An 8,891-nucleotide genomic window follows, 5' to 3' on the forward strand; every position below is an offset into this window, starting at 1 on the left:
TAGGAGAATAGATTTGTGAAGATGAATAAGATGCAATTCCTAAGTGCTATTCACAAGGAAAAATGCAAGATGTTCTGTGAGAAGTTTATTGTGTTTGTGCTTTCACTGATAGAACTTATGATTATATATAAAAGTTGTCAGATTAATAAAAAGCTGTGTAACACTCAAGTCTATCTCATTCTTAAGCCCATCATCCCAAAGTACCCTTCAGACCCTCAGTAAGGAAAAGAGATACTGGTAATGATACATACGATGCCTGGTAATGGAAATCCATCTTCAAATTCCTTGGACATGCCCAGATGGACATTATTTCCTTCAACTGATTATCTGGAATTTAGCATCATCACTAGCCTACTATGTATGCAGGCAGTTCAGCACAATGAGCTATCTCAGTAGTGATCATTGAGTTCACAGTACTGTTTAAGGATTATACCAAAAAAAAAAAGTTATCATTGATTGGCATAAGCATCTCTCACACATCTCTCATTCAGCTATTGGCAAGTTTAGGGTGACCTGACCAATATAACACCATAGTCCACAAAGCAACACCAACAAGCTGTGAACGTACTCCTAAGTAGATCTTAAAAAGGGAAGGCAGGTGTACAAAGAAAATGTAAAAGAGCTGAGTCAATCATTTGCAAACTAGTTAAAAAACCAATAAGTGAAAAACATGTATCTTATTTTTGACACATGAAAGAAGGGAGTTAATGCCATTATTTGGTTGGTATAAAACTCAGAAAGGGGATAACCTGATCTCTAGGTTTCCATAAATCCAACTTCAATTTATACCCAGAGATTCTAAAACTTAGATACAAGTGACTTTTCATAGAGGAACCTGTAGGTGTTCATTGATGTGAGAAGTAATGATCTGCATACTTTTGTCCACTACCACTACTCATTCTCAAACTTTTTTTTTTTTTGCTTGTTTCAAATTCCTTCTACCATCAAACCTCTCAACTTCTCAGAAGTTCAAATATATATTTTATTTCGGGACATTTTTCTTTCCACACAGCTTATCACCCATAAATTGCTCAAAGCCTTGCTGACTAGGAAGATTCTTCTGAACAGTAATTTTCATGACTGTTCTCATGTGAGGCTGCAATATAGCACCAGCCCATTTGCAGCCCTCACCAATATATCAAGCCATCCCAACCATAAACCAGGCCCATATTTTTATTCCAACTTTATCATTTGGTTGCAGATAACATTTCATAGGGCTATAGGTGTATATTGAGGGAGAGGCTCAGTCAAACAGTGGTAATGTGGCTTGGGGATACATGGAGATCTTTGACAACTTACCTATGTCCTCTGGGCCAGTTCAGATCCAATCTTGAATAAACCACTTCTACCATTCCATGGTTTACTGACATGCTTACTTGGTTCTATGATTTGATAGACTATTTCTGACTGTATAATCATTGGATTTCCCATGTTGTTGTAATGTACCCCGCGAATCACAGAAGGACGCCTCAAGAAGTCAAATTAAAGAGTCACATTTATTGCAATCTGGGACTATGAGGGGCCATTTTGCTTTCCCAAATCTCATAGTGATAAGATGGCCGAAACACCAGATTTATATAGGCAAAAATCACAAAGGTATTGATTACATCCCAGGGTTTGGAATGAGGAACCTGGTTCGCAAAAAAAGCAGTTTACAGAAGCAGAATTAAGCATGTTAATTACAGTTTTGGGTCTCCGGATCACTGAGTTGACAGAAACACATTATCTGGGACCGCTGGGTTGACAGGAACACATTATCTAGAGCACTTGGGTCTTGAGACCACTGAGTTGCCAGGAATTCATTATCTAGAGCCATCGAGGCAATTTAGAGTAATTGCACTGTCCTGGTCTTGGGACCACTAAGTCAACTGGGACGCATTATCTGTGGCCACTAAGACAATTTAGGATAATTGTGTTGTCCTGTTTCCCAGGTACAGAAGAATGTGCTTTCTAAAACCAGTAAGATAACAATCAATGGGATAGTCATTCAATCGAATGGGATGATTTATACAATTCAGAAAATCAAAATAACTTTTCTATTGTTAAGCCAAACAGCAGGGTTAGAGTTAAACTACAGTTTCTACCTGAGATGATTGCTACCATACTTCAATGTCAGGTACTGAGCATACTTAGGAACTAGGGCCACAGCAGAAGCTGCTTTTTAGACTGTAAACCTTTATCTGATGAATATGGTATGACATTATTCTAGAGCCTTTAGGGGTTCATGTCACAACTCCTCTAGTAGAGTTCAATATAGTCACAAAATTTTCTTATGCACCACAAATACCTATAACACCATGGGATTTTTTAGGGCATATGTCCCAAAAAGCAGGGCCCACTTAGTATTTCAGTCCAATCTCTTACAACGCCCCCTCTTATACTCTAGTCTAGTCCTTATTCAAAGCTGTGATCCTTACAAAACACCAAATAAATAATTTTTGCACTAATTCTAATTATAGTATATACCATCTCCAAAATGTGACAAGGCCTGAAAGTAATTGTCTCTTTCTTAGTGTTTCAGAGGTACAAGACATAATAACATTTTATTGTCTATTTATTAATTTATTTATTTTTACTTTGAAGCAGATGTTGCGGCATGCTGAAGATTATTAAAAAAAAATTTGTAGGCTCTGAATTTTTGAAGTTTATATTCTACCATCTGGTGTACAAGTGACATTGCTGAGGAACCCAAAAACTTACAATTCTTTTCCTAAGGCATAATCAACATAATGGCCTCAATATAACAGGCTAATGTGATGGCCTGTAGAATATTCAAGTAATCAAGTTCCCTTCATATTACAAAGTCAAAAGAGTGAAGGACCAACAGACATGAAAAGATGCTCAACATCAGTAATCATTAGTGAAATGCAAATCAAAACCACAATGAGATATTATCCCACACTCATCCGGATGGTTTCTATCAAAACGAAACAAAATAAAACATAAATAAAAAATGTTGGTGAGAAGAGAAATTGGAACCCCTGTGCAATGTTCACAGCATTATTCAAAATAAACAAATAGTAGAAACAACCCAAACATCTATTAATTCATGAATGGATAAGTTAAATGTGGTACCATACAATGAAGTATTATTCAGCAATAAAAAGAAGTATTAACATATGCTACAGCATGAATAAAACTTGAAAACATTCTGCTACATGAAATAACTCAATCAAAAAGAACCACAGATTGTATGATTCTTTTTATATGAAATGTCCAGAACAGGCAAATCTACAGAGACAGAAAGTAGATTGGTGGTTGCCAGGGTCTGGAGAAATTTGGGGTTAATGGAAAGTCACCACCAAAAAGTATGTGATTTCATTTGAGGTTCTAAAATTGACTCTATACTATTTATACAACTTTGTTAATATAATCAAAATTACTAAAATGTATAATTAAAATGGTAGAATATATGGTATATGAATTATATCTCGAGAGTGTTTACCAAAACAAACACAAAATTATGTGAGTTTTGAAAGGGCGAGAACTACACCCTCCATCTTACCCTGTGTCCTCCATTTTGGGGCAGCCATGTGCTTGGCAAGGAGCTTCTTCCCGGAAGTCTAAGCCTCTGCTAGCCACACCCAGGAACAAGACACCGACTTGTGCCTGGCCAATCGGCAGGGCCCACAGTCCTTTCTCCTCCCCTTACTCCAACCCCCCTATAAAACCCCTCTCCACACAGAGTTCTCTCTCTCTCGGCCACTTGGCTTGCCTTTGTGTCGGTGAGTGTGGTGGACGGGGAGCTCGAGCTAGCTTGAAATAAAGGACTCTTTGCTTTTGCATTGGACTGGCTGGCCACCTGGTGGGCTCTTGGGAATCTTGAAATCTAGGCATAACAAGTTTCTATAGTCTTACAACAAGAATATTAGTGTATATGCTTGTTGTGGTTGTTGCTGTCATTGTTGTCTTTTTTCCTTTTTAATAAAATAAATATTAATGCATTATAGTGAACGTACTTGTGAATGAGAGACATTTATATATCTACTAGGTTATCCATTAGAGAGGTTTTTCAAATTTCAACAGAAAGCCTTGATTTAATAGAACTGAAACAAGAATTTTAGGGGAATATAAGCAGGTTTAGAGAATTTTTAGAATTGGGGTCCATGAAAAAAAACATAACACTGGCTACAGATTGGGAGAAGGCACATTTCCATAACATAAGAAAGCCCTGTGCAGTTACATTTCCATAAGACAGGGAGCAGCAACAGTTGCATTTATATAAGACAAAGAAGCAGCAACAGGTATATTTCCATAAGACAAGGGGACTGGAAGTAGCCAAGAAAGATATATTTACAAAATAAAGAAGAAAGCCCAGAAGGAATAGCAGGACAATGAGGGAGGAGGGCCTCAGGAGTCACTATAGCAACCAATTCAAAAGGGAATATTGACCAATCAGAGGAGATGTCAGGACACAGGAACTACAGCCTTTATAAAACATGGAAACAGGAAGTTGGTGGGACTCTTTCCCTCTCCCCATGTGGGAGTCTGTACTTGTTCTTCAGTAAATCTACCCTCTGTCTGCGGATTCATTCTTTGACTCTGGTGGACAAAGAATCCGGGTTCCAGTCCAAAAATTCTGTATCAAATCTAGACCACCAACTTATAGCATACACAAAAATAAACTCAAAATGGATAAAAGACTTACATCTAGGATAGGAAACCATAAAAATCTTAGAAGAATCCATAGACAGCAAAATATCAGACATATCTTGTAGCAATATGTTTACAGACACATCTCCTAACCTTCTGGCCCTTTAAATACAGTACCTCATGTTGTGACCCAACCATAAAATTATTTTTGTTGCTACTTCATAACTGTAATGTTGCTACTGTTATGAATCATAATGTAAATATCTGATATGCAGGATGGTCTTAGGCGACCCCTGTGAAAGGGTGGTTCTTGATCCGGCATCAAGAAGGGTTCAACAATCTGGAAAAGGCGCTGTGCGTAAATTAATCAAGAGTCCAGAGATGAAACATAATTTTGAAAGGCATTTGGGGGCCAGAGGAGCTTTAGCTAGAGGAACTAAGTTCTTTGTTTCAGGACCCTTGCTATTTATTAACACAATTTGTCCTAAGGCAAGGTGGAGATATACACATCAAAGGTTAGGGTTTAGTACAGAATCCATTGTTAGAATGGGGAATTGCCTACGGCTGTTCAGGTGTTTGGCCAACAGGGGGCAATAACATGTAGATTAAGATGCCCTTAGCTGTCTGGCAGCAAGCAATCATCCCTTTTCAGGTTTGGGGAAATGCCCTTGCCACTTCAGATGATTCAGCCCTGCTGACATGCTGGAATTGGATTCTGGCAATGATAAAACTTTCAGACCCTGCAGAAGCCAGGCAATAATATATTTTGGGGGGAAATATTTTAGTTTGACAAAATTTAATCCATAACACTCACATAAATATCTACATATTGATCCATTCATGAATTGCATCATAAATATTGTCTATGGATGTGTATATAGGTATATGTTGAGTTTTTGTTAACACTTCCTTTTCTAGAGTTGAAAAAATGCAATGGAGTTGCACAACCTTGCCACTTTCACCAACCACATTAGTAGACTATGTGGTAATAGAGTATTTTAAAAGATCTGAAATAGAACGTATGTAACTAAAAATCTCCCAAACTGAAGCAACTCAAAAGAGGCCTGCCTAAATGCTTTCTAGGTCCTAGTAAATCTTGAAATGATAGCATGTTATTGATACGGAATTTTTGGACTGGAACCCGGATTCTTTGTCTGCCAGAGTTGAAGAATGAATCCATGGACAGAGGGTAGTATAGCAAAGGTGAAGGCTCCCAAATGGGGCAGGGGAAAGAGCTGGACGACCAAAAGGACTCCCATGTGGGGAGGGGGAAAGGGTCCTACCGACTTCCTGTTTCCATGATTTATAAAGGCTGTAGTTCCTGTGCCCTGATATCCCCTCTGATGGTCAATATTCCTTTTTGAATTGGTTACTATAGTGACTCCTGAGGCCCTCCTCCCTCATAGTCTTGCTATTCCTTCTGGGCTTTCTTCCTTCTTCTTTATTTTGTAAATACAGGCTTTTTTGGCTACTTCCAGTTCCCTTGTCTTATGGAAATGTACCTGCGCCTGGCTTCCTTGTGTTATGAAAATGTACCTTCTCCCCATCTGTAGCCCTCTGTTTTTTTTTTTTTTGATGTTGTTGTTGTTTTTTCCATAGACCCCAATTCTAAAATTCCCTAAACCTGCCGATGTTCCCCTAAAATTCCTGTTTCATTATCTTAGGAAATAATTTCTATCTGATTAAAAAAAAATCTATTGAATTTTCTTTTTTCCTTAGTTTTATCATTGTTTCTTTTAAAATATTCAGTTAAATGGCATATATAAACTTAGTCATCATTTATGAGTTATGATAGTGACTGTATACAAACCAGGACTAAAATAGAACTATTTAAAAGAAGCTTGTGAGACAATAAAACCTCTTCATGTTGACATCTAAAGTCTAGGGGAATTTTTGCAGTTCTCTTTTCTCTCCAGTCTATTTTCTCTTGCCCAAGTGAAGCATAGTGTTAAGCAATTAGTCAGGTAATTTATGGAAAAACAAGAAACAAACAAACAAACAAACAAACGAACAAAAACATCAGCTATGTGTGTCCGTGGCCTTTTGACTTTGGAAGGCCTGAAAGGCATGTGAGGGTAATTATTTCTTTCACTCTAGTGAAAACAATCAGGGCAATAGAATGTTACGCTTTTTCTGTTTTTAAGAAGCCAAAATGAGACTAGAGTTTAAGTTGTTGTGTGTGTGTATATCTGTGTGTGTATGTGTCAGTCCTGAAGATGTACTATCTTCCAATTTTAGAGTACTTAATGCTTCTTAAATGTTTCTAGCACTGTCCATGATTATTTTAATTCAGTTTCTTTTTAACATCACAAAGGAAGCTGGTTGACAGTTCCCAAGAACCTCCTACTTTAATTAAATATGGATTATCCTCTTCAGTGGTGCACATTGCTGTGCTTACTATCAGCAAACAGCATTCATGATGACCACAGTCTCTCAGTAGCAAATAGGATTCCAGGAAGCCTTTCAAATAACTAATGTAATAAGGAAAACATTCTTCACAGCACAGTACCATAATTGGAGAAAACACACACACAAAATAGAAACCAATATTTCCAGGTGTTAGTTTTGCCAATTAGATGAATTCTGAGATTGTTTCTATAACAGGTATAAACAATTTTTAAAATATGTATATATCCAGAGAAAGAATATTGTTAAGGGTATATATTTTATCTTCTTATTCTACTATTTTATATTGTTTTATATTGTATTTTAATCACATATGAGTATCACATAAAAGGCCAAAATTTTTTATTTTGCCTTTTTTTTTCTATTGGGTAAGCTCATATCTTTCTATATGTTAGCTAATTAATCACTGAATGAAAACCTAAGTCAAGACATATTGATATTTTAATAATGTGAATTTCCCCTTTCTAAGATAAGATTTGTAGGATATTATATGTTCACCAATAACATTCATGATTCACATCCTAAAGTAAATCTCAGTCCTTATTTCATTTGACCTAGTAGTAACATTTGGCTTTGGTAATCATTCTCTATGAAACACTTTTCTCTTTTGTCTTTCAAAAAATCACTAAATTTCCGCCTACATTTCTATCCATTTTTTCTTAACCTCTTTTGTTAATTTCTCTAGATTTCGAATAACTGGGTAATCTCAGGCCTCAGCCCTTGGACCTCTTCTCTCTGTATTAATTCATCTAGTCTCTGGTCTTTACAAAGCACCTGTACACTGATTATCTCCTCTTTAATTCCAGGACCAAGTCTCCAAAAACTTATTCAATAATTCCCCCTTTGGATGTCCAACAGATATACCAGACTTAATATAGCCAAAACTGAGCTTTTACATATCTACCCCATTTCAGTTAATAGTCATTCTTGTTCAGGCCAAAAGATTACTGCCAAGTTCAAGTCCTCTCTAAATCTTAACCTCACTCTTATCAGTCATAAACCCCACTAACTTTACCTTTAATATATTCAGAATCTCAATACTTCTAATTAGATCACTGTCATCACCAGTCTGGCCAAAACCACCATAGCATGCTTCACCTTCTAACTGCTTTCTTGTAGGTTATCTTTGATAGAGAAAACATAATAGTCTTCTTCAGACATAAATCTGATATTACTCTTCTGTTCTAAGTTCCTCAATGACTTCTTATCACTGAGGAAAAACCAAAATCCACATTATGACCTAAAGGGCCCTACATAATCTGGTTGCTAATTACTTCTTTTACATTCTTTTCTGTTATATTATTCTACCCTTTGTTCACTCTTCTCCAGACTACTTTGATTTTCTTGCTTGATTTTGTTTGTTCCCCTTTATTTATTTGATGAGGACCTTTTCTATGTTCTTCTCCTATAATATCATTTGAGTTTCTAATTTGAGAGCATTCTCCAATGGGAGTACGTTCTCATTGCTCTTTGCTTTTCTACATCTTGAATAATTCTTTAAGTTGAGTGACAGAGCTTGATACAGTAGTTTCACCAAGGCAAAAGCCACCCATGCTTCTAGTAAGCATCAGAAGCTCTAAGTATACACACAGATCATGTGTTGGAGAAGCATTGAAACATTTTTATTGTTCCCTTTAGAAATGCCAAATATTTTTGATATGTATTTTCTTTTAAGTGAATATTTGGGGAAAATACAGTGGAACCAGAAATATACACAAATTGAAGGAAACTAATACCATAGAAATCTCTAGTGAAGTCAAATTAGAGCATGTAAACCTATTTCTTCGATTTTTATTATAATACTCGAGGCCTGGTGCATGAAATTCGTGCATTCCGGGGGGGAGGGGGGCATCCCTCAGCCTGGCCTGCACCCTCTCGCAGTCCGGGAGTCC

The sequence above is a fragment of the Myotis brandtii genome, unplaced genomic scaffold, assembly GCF_000412655.1.
Source record: "Myotis brandtii unplaced genomic scaffold, ASM41265v1 scaffold737, whole genome shotgun sequence".
Classification (NCBI taxonomy): Eukaryota; Metazoa; Chordata; class Mammalia; order Chiroptera; family Vespertilionidae; genus Myotis; species Myotis brandtii.